Below are 14,852 nucleotides of genomic sequence, written 5' to 3' on the forward strand. Positions count from 1 at the left end.
GTCTTTGACAGGATACAGAAATCTAGCTTGTGCCACTGAGATGCCGGCAAGCAGATGCATGAGATTACGTATAATGTTAACTTCAGTGCAAAATCACTAAACTCTGTGGAGTTTAAACAAATTTTAACATCTAAGGAGAAGTCTATTAGACGTGGTTGCTGGGATTGTCCTGTGAGTAAATTTTTGCTAGTGCTTAAAATGCTGACTGAAAGATATATTGCATATCAGGATGGATCTGATCAATTTGTTTGACTATTATTTCAAGGACATCTATGCATCAGATTTTTATTTCCCATTTCTTTCTCATATAAAACCTTACCCTGTAAAATTATGCTTACCATATACACCAAGTTATACTGACCAATGTCCTTTAGAGGATTAATGTTGCAAGTTATTTATTAACTATTATATGCAAGACAGAAGAAATCACATCACTGTTAAAACATAAGAGAATTCAAGACACCTTCTCCAGGATGGGAACACAGACTTTTCAGGGCTTGAGATGCTGGGCTGATGTTCTGCAGTTCCCGAGACATCAGATTTTCCCCTACATTCAGCAAGCTAGCACACAGCAAGCCTCTCCTATAACTATGCTGTGATGCAGTCACTAACAGCAGAGGAGTGGTAGAGAGCACGTTCTAAAAAAGTTTTGGTGCCTTAGGCACCAGTTCAGAAATCTTAGTGATTTATGTATGTTCTTTTCCAGCATAAACCATGAAGTCAGACATAAAGCCCAGATACAAGGCAGTAGGGTCAGACAAGTGTCGCCGCTGCTGTGTGTTGCCACCCCTGCCAAGATTAATTACATACATAGAGAAGTGCTTGTCTTAACCCTGCCAACAGTCTACATCGCAATGCAGTGAAGGAAAATGTCTTCTTTTTCACGGGTTTCAGGTATGAAAAAGTGAAGTAACACCAACAAATAGTAGTTCAGGTAGTGCTCTCTGCCTCAGATAAATCAGATGATTTTCTGGAGGAGACACAACAGTGATACTGGAAGGCACTGGGTCTTAGCTGGCATTTGACTGATTGCAGAGGTGAAGCAGAAAAAAAGGATTTGCTAAACAGGAGACAGCACGAGAGACTTCATTTTAGAACCCAGCAAAGCACGTGAATTCAGACTTCAAATAAATAAATTTGATTTTAACTTTCCCACTACATTTGCTTGGGAATGCTCATGTTATCAGTTACTGCTGAGCTGTGGTTTAGAAAGTTGTGCCTTGCTGCCTGTCAGCTCTTACTTGGCTGGTCATGTGAAAACTTGTAGTCTTCCCATCCTAGATGGAGCTTTGGCTCAGTCTTTTCCTCTACTCAGCAAATGGTATGGCCTTAATCTTGACACCAGATCTTATGACCACTATAACTGCACAATCACACCACTGGTTTTTAACTTCATTAAAACATGCAGCAAATGGATTTACAAGACTGTCAGAAGACCGGTAATCTCAAAATATTAATAAGTAATTTCTGAATCTGTAGTGACTGAGCCAGACTTCAAACTGTGTTACATACGTTTTGTTGGACATTTGTATCTTCATTTTGTAACAGGGTTTGGCAACAATATCTGATTAAACAAATAACAAGAATAATTATTATTATGAGTGTATATCTCTTTCAATATCCATGCTATTGTTCTCTATTCACTCCCTGCAACTACTGCATACTAACATCTTGACTTGCAAGGACTCAGTTGCAGCAATGGCACAAATGTTTTGTACTGCAGGCCGTTCATGTGAAGCAGTCTTATGACTGACTACACTTGCTGACACATAGATATCTGTGCGTATTGAGTGTGGGAAGGTAAGCTTCAAGGTTCTGCCACAGATGAAAGAAAAATAAAATAGGAAACTGTGACTGTACCACTTCAAAAACTAGCCAATATGGACACAGAAGCTGAAAATCTATGTAATTTTCAAAGTGACTACATTTTTAATTGATAGTATTACTTTATTAAGGCAGACTTAAGTATATGGCTTATTCAAGAAAAGTGTGTCTTTTTTTTTCAGTGAAGTAGTACCGAAATGGGTGACAACATAATTAAACCAGAGTTAAAATTTGATTAAGCAGAACAGGAGGAGGTGTAGAGGGAAGTGAGGACTGCAGACAGCATTCATAATTAACATTTTTGCATCTAATAACCATACAACTAAGATCTAGCAGGCAGGGTCAGTAAAATCTAATCATTTCCCAAAAAGTCAAGATCAGATGAAGCAGCAAGTTGCACGTTCTTCTTTGGGATCCAGATGAATGCATGGGTAGCATAAACCAAATTTTCAAATAAATTTTCCTGTCTGTGTGAAGCTCAGCTGGCTGCAAACAAGATTGATGCAGTGACATCCTTATTAATTTTTTACTTTTTTTCAACTTTTTCATTTATTTGCTGCCTTTGATGTTGTGCAGCAGGCTTATGTCAGGGAAAATTATCAGCTTATTCCCATCAATAATTGCACTAACTTTTTGCAAGCTGTACATTATAATCTGTCCCAGGACCAGAATTAAAAAAAAAAAAAAAAGGAAACTTTTCAAGCTGATGAACCGGCACTTAGACAGATATTAAGAGCTTAAATCAGAAGCCGTAACGTCAAAAATCTCAGTCTACCTGCTATGTTGCCCTATCATAGGGATTTTATTTTTACCTTCTCACCCCATAAAACTCCTTCTGTATTTTCAGAAGGCAGACATGCAAGTGGAGAAAGCACCTCCCAAGTAATCTTCATGACTGTGGTGTGCAAATTTTAACACCTCAGCTACCCTTGGAGTTTAGCCATATTAATGCTTTACTGCATTCAAGATAATAAAAGTGAAATGCAGAGCTTTTGAATTGAAAAGCAATATCATGCTACTGCCAGGATAATGCAGCTAATATACTTAGATTTGCATAGTAGTCTGTTCTGTGCTGAAATGTGCCATTGGCTTTTTACAGACCTAAGTACCCATGAACCAGAGCACCTTAAGGTTAGATAAAAATCCCTGTACAATACAGTCACCGCAGACTGGATTCTGGGTTCTGCAACAGGGCTGGACATCTAAAACTTTGGCACTGCACTCAGTAATTCAAGGAATATTTTCTAACGGTGGGTATAGGAAAAGGACAGAGGACAAACGAAGCTAAGTTCATGAAAAAAGAAGATGGTATGGTGGAGTGACAGCAAGGAGGAACCCATATCCCTCAGCAGGCAAAAGGAGAGGCTACCTAACCCATACTCTTTCGAGTTTAAATGGTCTTGAGGAATAATATCTTTACTGCATTACATGATGTAGTTGCATACCTACAACTTTATCCAGCTCCCTCCCGTTTTACATTTTTCATGTATGTCTCCAATGAAGGGTGCAGAGGCAATCCAGTGGGTCTTGTCCGTAACAGTCCCTCAATAAGGAGCTAGGAGGAGTGCAGTGCAAAGACACTGATTGAATTATACAAGTCACCTCTGCACGGCAAAGCTATGCTAGAAGTCTGAATTTAACCGTTCTCTCAGCTGAATTTCCCTGTGTTTTAAAGGGCTTTCATGGACTTCACCTACTTTGCACAAGACAGCAGCCTAAATGTACTCAAATGCAGAGTGTGTTCACATTCTACTGTTGTAAGGGCTATGTGGTTAAATGAGAGGAGTGACAGTGCCTAAACTCAACAGGTACGTTAAGTTGAAAAGAGTCTGTAACATGTAAATTCTGATAACCTAAGAAAAGGACAACTTGTTGCAGAGCCAGGGACCATTCATTTCCCAGTGTTCCCACTCTTTCCAGTCCTGAATAAAGGAAAGACATGAGATCAAAAACTTTATTTTAAAAAGATTACCTTTAAAGAGTTGCAAGACTGGTTCATTTAGACGTAATGGTAGCTATAATTTTAATTCCGTGATATTTGATATGTTTTTCTACGTATTTGTTTAACCCACTTGTTATGTAAAGGTTGTATATGGTTATTAAAACTTAAACATGACAGACAAGTTGCTATTTCAGAGGGGGTTATTTCAAAGCAGTGAGTCATGTTACTAGGCTTTAAGACTACTTCAAGAGACCTGATGCCATAAACTTCAACTTTAAAAGGTTTTGGCTGCGTGTAATACCAGTCTGATTTACTGTGAAGTCCTCCTTTTGATAATATGACCTTGTTTATTGTATATATTTTCCCAGTACAAAAATGAGGAACTAGCTATTTGTAGCATCTATAGAAATACTTCAAGAACATCAGAATGAATAGATGTTTTTTTTAAATTATGATAAATATTTTGAAAAACATTTTTTTTAAAGGTAATAAAACCAGAAGATCTGAAGGGAGATTTTATATTTCACAGCCTCTGCAAAAGCAGTATTGGCACTTTTACAGTAATGGAGAGCTTTTATTTATATACTTCCCTACATACTAAGCAGAAGTTAACATACAGCAGAATAGCATACAGATGATTTGTTCTCATTGCTTCCTGATTCCATGTCCCATAAAAGCTAATTCACTATCAATTAGCAGTGTATTATGTTTCATTACTAAAATGAATAGTATCACTGTTTTAACATAAAGTAATAGTATTATACAACGTGTTTCTCGTGTCATCATGGTCTGTTAACAGTCTTGCTGCCTATTTGCAAGGGCTCATAAAAGCTACTGGACACTTGGGAGCAGTTTTTGTGGCTTCTGAAGTACAATTTTCATTTAATCTCTTGCACGGTGCCTTTAGTGCTCTTAGAGCAGTATCACTTCTCTGTAAATGGATCAAAATAAGCCTTGTTGATGGCTAAAAGTGCCATGGAATTGCATATGCACAAACGCTCGTTGTTATGCAAACTGAGAAAAAATCAAATATGAAAGATGGCAATGTGTAGAAGGCAGGATAAGTATTTGATGTCAAAACTGAGCACTGAAAGTACTTCCTTTCCTCCTCCCTCTCAAGCACGAGATTGTTGCTTGTCTAGGTGCTCTTAAAATCTGACAATATGTAGAGTAACACTGCAGATTTTATTTTCTGGGTGCTACATAACACAGACATTATTATTTCACAGTCATTTTGTTAAATCGTAACCTTACTTTTTTTCCTTTCCCAGCTACGACAGTTTAAACTTATTTTTCAACAACATAGATTCAACATCCAAAATATATGTATGCTAGCTATCCATAAATCACAACATACAGAGCGAGCAACATCCATCAGTTTCGTCTATAAATGAAACTCTTTTGTTTGAATTAGTTCAAGTTCTGTGAAGTTTCTTGTTTGCTTCTCGACATAGAATAAATCAAAACAATTCCATAAGATTTACTTTCTTTCTCCTGACATTCTAGTTTTTGGCTGAATGTCCTCAGTACTTGTGCAAATGTACCTATACATTTCTCTAGGCTGCAGTAATATATGGAAAAAATTGGAAATGTTTTTCTAAATAATTTTCAAACATTTTCTACAAAAACTTGCCGTATTGGTCTGAGACCAATAGTCTAAAGATCACTAGGTAAGGGAGAATCAGAGGGGAAAAAGCAGGAAAGCGCTTTACACATTGCAATGAAAGGTGTTTGCTTCTCCATTGTCTGGCAGTTGGTCAAGCCATCTATCCCTCTGCAGTCTAAATCAAGCAGAAACTAATCACTAACACTTGCAATCTAAACTGTTTACTCAAACAAAAAGCTTCCCAAATGGAAAAGGTGTGGTTTTATATAATTATATTCCTCCTTTTATGACTGGGAGTGAGACTGATATGCCATTGGGAGTACACAAGAAGTCCAAAAGGCACACAGTTTTGTGAGTCTCCTAGCAGATCACAGAATCACAGAATCACAAAATGGTAAGGGTTGGAAGGGACCTCTGTGGGTCATCTAGTCCAGCCCCCCCAGATGATTCTGTAATACTGAAACACATTACCATCCATAGGACTATATCTTATTTAACTCTTCTCATAACACTGCTCTCGAGTAGAGCTTTGACATTTGTGTTATTTCTTAATTTGGTTTCTAGATCAATGTATACTAGGTCTTCAACAGAAAATACAAAACCACATGGCTCTGGTCTTTTCTCTTACTCTCTATCTTTGTCACCAGATTTGAAAAAGACATTACACCTGTGTAGTCCTCACATGCCTAGGCAGGATAGCCCATTGTATTCACTTACGGAGATGCCAGCTCACCACCTAGAACCTGTTTAAATATATTTAGGTTAAGTGACAGGAAATACATACCACAATTTACTTTCTCTTATTTATTATGCACATAAAATGTGTGGACTTATTCTACTTTTTAAGTTTCCTTGCAGCCAAAATCAATGTCCTCACAACCAATAACCTCCTCAGAAGTTTATCAGGAACAAAGGAAGCTCTGCAATCAATAAAATGAACATCACTTGCAATGAGAAAGGACTCACAATTCAGTTCCTACTCTTGCACACATATGAGGAAGGATGCAAGAGTAATGTGTTGCTTTCTCTGAAAAACAGTTAGACTCATGATACTTACACTGTAGGAAGTTCCAACAGGCCTTTTGTCTTTCAGTAGCACCATCTCTTTCCATACACCTTCATCAGAAATCGGATTCAGCCAAACAGGGGTAATGGATTTAAACAGAAAGATGGTAGGTTTAGATTGGATATAAGGAAGAAATTCTTTACAATTAAGGTGGTGAGACTCTGGAACAGGTTGCTCAGAGAAGTTGTGGGTGCCCCCTCCCTGAAAGTGTTCAAGGCCAGGTTGGATGGGGCTTCGAGCAACCTGATCTAGTGGAAGATGTTTCTGCCCATAGCACGGGGATTAGAACTAGATGATCTTTAAAGGTCCCTTCTAATCTTTAATAGAATAGAATAGAATAGAATAGAATAGAATAGAATAGAATAGAATAGAATAGAATAGAATAGAATAGAATAGAATAGATTATTCTAGTTGGAAGGGACCTACACTGATCATGTAGCCCAACTGCCTGATCAGTTCAGGGCTGCCCATGTTGAGATATGTTATTAAGGTCATTGTCAAAACGCCTCTTAAACACTGACAGGCTTGGGTCATCGACCTCCTCTCTAGAAAGCCTGTTCAGTTTTTGACAACATTCTGTAAAGAAATGCTTCCTAATGTCCAATCTAAACCTGCCCTGGCACATCTTTGAACTGTTCCCATGTGTCCTATCACTGGATACCAGTGGGAAGAGATCAGCACCTTCCTCTTCACTTCCCCTCTTCAGGAAGCTGTAGGGAACAATGGGGTTGACCCTCAGCCTTCTTTTCTCTAATCTAGACAAACTTAAAGTCCATAACTGCTCCTCATAGGACATGCCTTCTAGCCCTTTCACCAGCTTTGTTACCCACATCTGGAGACATTCAAGTACCTTCACATCCTTCTCAAATTGCAGGACCTAGAAATGCACATAATATTCAAGGTGAGGCAGCATCAATGCTGAATACAGTGGCATATTCACGATTTATACTTGTGCCCAGCATTACTCCACCCTAGGTGTAGAATCCAGCATTTGGACTTGTTACATTCCAGCTCACTGATCATAGCCCAAAGCTCCAATCTATCTATATCCCTCTGCAAGGCACCTTATGCTTCAAAAGAGTTAACAGCACCTCCCAGTTTGGCATCATCAACAAAGTAGCTAATGGTGCACTGAACTCCTGTAGCCAAATCATTGATAAATGTGATGAACAGAACAGGCCCTAGAAGAGATTTTGTGAAATACTTATAGCATCTCTGAGTCCTTAAATCTGTTACTATTTGACAAACATCCCAATTATAATTCACTTCTTGATTTAATTCAGCTATTTGATGATTTAGGCTTGGTGGCCTTGAAGCTCATTGTTTAAACAGTGTTTCTTCCTTGTTTCTGATGTAAATATGCTCTAGCCAAGTGTCTAGGCCAGACATCTTTGTAAAGATGAGAAGCGTATTTAGTAAAACTAATAAATAAATAAGTAAATCACAGCATATGTCAGTATTGCTTTGTGACCTAGACTATGAATTCCTTGAAGCTTGTGTGTATTGTTCAAACATAGCTTTGCTTACCAGGCAGAAGACAGCTGCATCTTATTAGACCTCAGTGTAAATCCAGAGCAGATTTATATAATTTTGTCAGTATATTTTAAATGTTCTTCCATGTCATTGTACAGAAGTGTTTTCTCCTATTGTTTTGATAGAGCTAGTGAGGCAAATAAAGTATGGTTTCCCAAGCTGTTGTCATTAACCCACAACATTCATATATTTCAGCCTGAATTTGTACTTTAGTTAACTGTTCATTCACATATTTAAGATTCTTGCCCCAGATTTTCATTTGGGTCCTCAGGTACCACAGCCACCAGGTATCAGAAAAAACTGGCAAGTCAGAGCAAGACAGTGTGAAAGATAATGCTCTCAGTCCTTTCCTGCTAGCTGAGCGTGGTGATAACCAGTGAATGTTTCTCCTCCTCTCCATGCAAAGATTCCATAAATTAGCTGAAACCACAGGTATTAAGCTAACCTGTTTGACTTAAAGATTCAATAAAAGATGGTAAAATAGTCTCTGGGAAACATTATCTTAGTTAGTATGCCAAAAGCAGTACTGCTTGTGAAACTTAACCTATTCCCATCCAAAACTAAATGGTTTAGTTTAACACCTTTTATTAGCTAAATTTTCACATGGGTATAACAATGTCTCTCACTTCACTTTGGGAAAGACCATGGAGGAGAAATGATGGTGTGGTCTTGGAAGCACAATGGACAGCTAAATGGTGAGTTACTTCCAAGATGATGATACTCTTACATCTATGTGTCCTAGTTTGTTAGGAGTCCATCCAGGTCAAAGTCCTACATTATGGCCTAAATGACTTCTGCTGCGTGTTATGATCAGATCCAATCTACCTGGTGTATGTACCAAACTAAGCATAACACTCAGTGAGAATGCTGTGAAAATGACTAATAAGGCTACTTGGGTTTCTTTTGTAAGTAAATATTTATTTTGTGACACTGTATTTGCAAGAGGAAAAAAGATCAAAAAACACAATTGGAAGAATCAAAAAAAACTGACAAAAACTTTCAAATGTGTGAACCATTTTTGGAAAAGAAGAATAGAATGATTCTTAAGGTAGAAGCTATTAAGTCTAGCTCATATCCTTAGTAAAAAAGTGTGAGCTGGCAGATTATTAGATGAGGTGAACTGGCCTAGTTCTAGTGAATTAAATGAAGCCACACTGATTTACCTTCAGTGAAGATCAAGAATTTAACCCATATGTGTAACTTGATACTTGTAAGAGGGAATCTCAGCTTTAGTGAGACTGCTTGGGTGGTCCTTTCGTTTCCTGGATGTTTCTTTCATTTCACACATCATTAAGTGATTTCCTACATTAAAATACAAAAGAAAAACCATTAAATGTTGTCCTGAGTTCTTTCAGGACAGGGTTAATTTTCACAAGAAGCCGGGACAGGATACAGCCAGGTGGGCTGACCCAAACTGGCCAAACAAAACAAGGTATTCGATACCATGTGGCATCATGCTCAATTCTGAGTGGGGGAGTGGGCCAGGAGGAAGCTAGTCACAGTTCGGGAGTGTGCTGGGCACTGGGCAGTGAGAGTTGCTCTGTGCATTACACAGTTTGTTTTTTATATTCTTCTTATCAGTATTGTTGTTCCTGTTCCCTTTGTTTGCTGCTCTGTTAAACTGTTCTTATCCCGACCCACGAGTTTTTGCCTTTTTCTTTCCATTCTCCTCCTCACCCCAGCGGGGAGAGGGGTGACAGAGCGACCCCGTGGCCCTTTGTTGCTGGCCATGGCCAAACCACGACAAATTTGGAAAGTTCAATAATGTATGGTACTTGGTACTTTCAGCTCTAGGGAGGTCAATTCAGGCTGAAGAATCTTAGTATATGCAGGACCAATACCTGGAAAATAATGAACTCATAAGAATTAGGCATCCTATTTTGTGAATTATCTTAATTACATCATGGTTTTTTACACCTCATGCATATATATTATTTTCTTTAACATCCCAATGAACTGTTTGACACACTGAGTTAGATTTCATTTCCTAGTACGTGTTGAGCTTAGAAGAGCTTTCGCAGATACTAACTCATGCAATAAAAGAGACACTGACTCTATCACATTTTACTTGAAAAATTCGTATAAATTATCCTGCAGAGAACACAGTTAAGGGACTGAAATCTGACTAAAAAGCTATAACAAAGAGTAATGAAAATTATCAATGAAATAAGTAGATGGGAGGTATCTTGTACTGACTCTAGAGGCCAGAGTTCTGACCTCCATTTAATATGTTCATTGATAAACTGGAAGAGATAAGAATGTTAATAAAGCACGCGGATGATATTAAATGAAAAGATCTGAGATAACTGTTCAAGATCAAGATGTGTGCCAAATGTCCCTGGATAAGTGGGAATCATGAGATTAAATTATGTTGATATACAGCTTAACCTTTTCAAACTGCTTGTTTGAATACATTCCTGCTGTGGCTTTCTGCTGCAATCACCTACTCTCTTAGAAATTTCTTACCTTTGTACTTTCGCTTTCAGCTTTTTCTTTATACAGATGCTTCTATGAATCTTCATTGACTAGTCTCTTCAAGGATTCTACTGTTGCTTTTCAAAATTTCCCGTTTACTTTTTCTAAAAATGGGCATTAATTTGTAGCGTAATAATCTCAAGAATTTTTAACGCACCTGCAGATAATATCTGACTCTATTTTACACTGATTTCAGTGAGCAATGGACATGCATTAGAAGCATTTGTCAGAAACACATGGACAATCTAGAGAAAATTCCAGCTGTAACTAAAGGATAAGAGGTTGCTTCTCCAAAGTACAAAGAATGAGACATTAGCTACAGGTTTGACAATGTACTAAAAATATTCCCCTAATATATCTGGCTTCTTTCTGCACAAGCAGAAATTAAGAATAAGAGCAATGCGAAAACGACCAAATCTGTATTTTCCATCTTTCCACTTTTAACTTCTGTCATTGAATTTCTTCAAGATTCTGATTTTTTGAAGACAAAGACCTGGATACTACTCCAGGTAACATAAAAAAAAAAATTCGTGTCCTAGAACACCCAAAATAAGAGAGTGATTCATTTAGCTAACTATAAACATGTACATTTGACTTCTTCATCCACGTTGCTTATGTAACCAATGGTAAAAGGTAGGCCTCTCAGGCTTCACTCATCTTTTTCTGAAGTAGGTGTTTCATGTAAGCCGGAAGAATTCTGGATTCCTAAAGTTCCTTGTTCTCTCTTCTTCACATAGAATAATTTCATTCCATAACTATCAAAGCAGGATATTTGGGCATTTTTATAGTATTTCATTCAGGTTCTTTTAGTCATATGAAGTTTTTATCAGAATAAATGTATTTATCTAAATATCCTGGTGACGGAGGATGCGGAGAAGGCAGAGCTACTGAATGCCTTCTTTGCTTCAGTCTTCAGTGCTAAGACTGGCCCTCAGGAATCCCAGGCCTCGGAGGTAAGAGAAGAAGCCTACAAAGAGGACGACTTTCCCTTGGTCGAGGGGGACTGTGTGAGGGATTGCTTAAGGGATCTGGATGTCCACAAATCCATGGGCCCCGATGGAATGCACCCACGAGTGCTGAGGGAGCTGGCAGATGTCATTGCTGAGCCAGTCTCCATCATCTTTGAGAGGTCCTGGAGGACAGGAGAGGTGCCCGAGGACTGGAGAAAGGCCAATGTCACTCCAATCTTCAAAAAGGGCAAGAAGGAGGACCCAGAGAACTACAGGCCGGTCAGCCTCACCTCCATCCCGGGAAAGGTGATGGAGCAGCTTATCCTGGAGGCCATCATGAAGCAAGTGGAAGAAAAGAAGGTTATCAGGAGTAGTCAGCATGGATTCACCAAGGGCAAATCATGCCTGACCAATCCGATAGCTTTCTACGATGACATGACTGGCTGGGTAGACGAAGGGAGAGCCGTGGTTGTTATCTACCTTGACTTCAGCAAGGCTTTCGACACAGTCTCCCATGATATCCTCCTGGGGAAGCTGAGGAAGTGTGGGCTGGATGAGTGGTCGGTGAAGTGGATAGAGAACTGGCTGAATGGCAGAACTCAGAGGGTTGTCATCAGCGGCGCTGAGTCTAGTTGGAGGCTGGTGACAAGTGGTGTCCCCAAGGGGTCAGTACTGGGCCCAGTCTTGTTTAACTTCTTCATCAACGACCTGGATGAAGAGTTAGAATGTACCCTCAGCAAGTTTGCTGACGACACCAAACTGGGAGGTGTGGTAGATACACCAGAAGGCTGTGCTGCCATTCAGCGTGACCTGGATAGGCTGGAAAGCTGGGCAGAGAGGAACCTGATGAGGTTGAACAAGGGCAAGTGCAGGGTCCTGCACCTGGGGAGGAACAACCTCATGCACCAGTACAGGCTTGGGGTGGACCTGCTGGAGAGCAGCTCTGCTGAGAGGGACCTCGGTGTCCTGGTGGACGACAGGTTAACCATGAGCCAGCAGTGTGCCCTGGCTGCCAAGAAAGCCAATGGGATCCTGGGGTGCATCAAGAAGAGTGTGGCCAGCAGGACGAGGCAGGTTCTCTTTCCCCTCTACCCTGCCCTGGTGAGGCCTCATCTGGAGTACTGTGTCCACTACTGGGCTCCCCACTTCAAGAAAGATGAGGAGCTACTGGAGAGAGTCCAGCGGAGGGCTACAAGGATGGTGAGGGGACTGGAGCATCTCCCCTACGAGGAGAGGTTGAGGGAGCTGGGCTTGTTCAGCCTGAAGAAGAGAAGGCTGCGAGGGGACCTTATAAATGCCTACAAATATCTTCAGGGTGGGTGTCAGGAGGATGGGGCCAAGCTCTTTTCAATGGTGCCCAGTGACAGGACAAGGGGCAATGGGCACAAACTGAAGCACAGGAAGTTCCATCTGAACATGAGGAAGAACTTCTTCCCTCTGAGGGTTACGGAGCACTGGAACAGGCTGCTCAGGGAGGTTGTGGAGTGTCTTTCTCTGGAGATATTCAAAACCCGCCTGGACAAGATCCTGTGCAGCCTGCTGTAGGTGACCCTGCTTCGGCATGAGGGTTGGACTAGATGACCCACAGAGGTCCCTTCCAACCCCTACTATTCTGTGATTCTGTGATTCTGTGATTTAGTTGGCTAAACTTTGGGGAAAATAATTTTGATAAAATCTTTCCAATCCTGTCTGGTTATTCTTCATATGCATAATGTTTTAAGAAATGTTAGAAACAGAGTCATGCTGTTTCTAACCGCTTTCTTCTAAATAATGTACTTATACTGTAAATTAATGTAATCAGTGTTGATTTATTAGTTGTTGTGTCTTATGGCATGAATAACAATTTGTAAAGACCTTGTAGAGTGTCCAAATCAGATCGCCTCATACGTTTTGACTATTAGTTTTGTTACTTCTGGGCTCTTATTCACCGATATTCTTAACAGGATGTTTAAGATGATAGCTTCGATACTGAATTTTTTTTTATTTAATTTCCTTTGCTCTTCAGACTCACTAAAGCTTATGCATTTATATGCTTATCAAATCTCTTGATGTTGAAACACTATCTGGTTCTTGGGTGGGAAATTGATTTGGTATAAATAAGCAGAGTAATAAATAATTTCATCCTCTTTGTTTAATGCCTTGAAGCCCTTTTGTCCTCTTTCTATCTTTAACCATCGGTCTTGATCAGTTTTAAAAAAATGATAAAAGCATAATCAGAGCTCTCCACAGGTTTTCTAGGTCCTTGAAAATTGGAGTGTGAATGATCAGATCATCTTTTTTCAGTGCTCAATTGCTAATACACTGTTCTAAGGGAGAGTGAATGCTGTAATCGTTGAATTATCAACAACAGAAACAAAAGGTTTTCAGGTTCATCACAGTGTCTACATATTTAAAAAAATGGTTTTAGTGAACTTGTGAAGCTCTTGAAGGAAGGCTATGAATAAGTAAACACTATTCTCTGTCACTCTATGTGCTTAAGGAAATTGTCTGGTCCAAAAGAAAGACAGAAGATAAAATTATATATATTGTTAAAAGATAGAGGGGAGGAATTTATCTTCCCCAAATCTAGGTATCTAAAATGTGATACTTGGATGTGAGTTATTTGACTAGACTCTCTACAGACAACAGAGACCTTTGGAAGCATATCTAATATTTGTGAGCATAACTGTCTTCCAAATGCACTTATTTCTTTTCTTTGATTAATGAAAATATCGAGATGGTTAGGTCAGATTGGGCATTGAACTTGCAAATGAATATACAAATACTACCCAAAAAGATAATTATGTTAGATAGCACCATAAATAAATTTCGGTGCCAATTCCCTGTATTTTATACTTCTTCAGGAAGGAAAGCAAAATATGTCTGTTAAAAAGTATTCGTGAAATACCTGTTCATCTCCAGGAATAAAAAATATGTCAAGATCTGTATTTTATTACTTTTCTGTATTCTCTGTCTCTCACTGGATGGCTGTTCTCAGCTGCTAGATATTGTAACCACATGCAGACTTATTCAATGGGAACATGTTAACCAGCTTTCGTGTTCACCCTGCAGGTCTCCCTGGCAAACACAAAGTAATGGGTGCCTCAGGATTGTGATTCATTTCATTCTAAAGCAGACTTCAAAAATAAGCTGGAATAATTGTACCCTATTTCTCTACATTTGACGAGAAGACAGAATCAGGTAGCTAGTTCAAATGCAGGTATTTACAGTATAGGCATTTAAAGATAGGTAATATTATTCCTCTCCTGTGAGACATTATTTCTGATAAATGGTTTATCTATGATATACTAAAGATTTGATTATATCTTGTTTAGGTGTGTCTAAGACTAGTTTAACCCAGTTGTGTGAAATATTAATAGCTGTGTTCCCATTACACAGCAGATCTCAGCAGGGAGCTATTTTCCCAGCTTGTAAAGCTGGCTTTGAACCCAAGGTCTGCTGTGCTAAGCTGTCAAG

This window comes from Opisthocomus hoazin, chromosome 8 (genome assembly GCF_030867145.1).
Source record: "Opisthocomus hoazin isolate bOpiHoa1 chromosome 8, bOpiHoa1.hap1, whole genome shotgun sequence".
Taxonomy (NCBI): Eukaryota; Metazoa; Chordata; class Aves; order Opisthocomiformes; family Opisthocomidae; genus Opisthocomus; species Opisthocomus hoazin.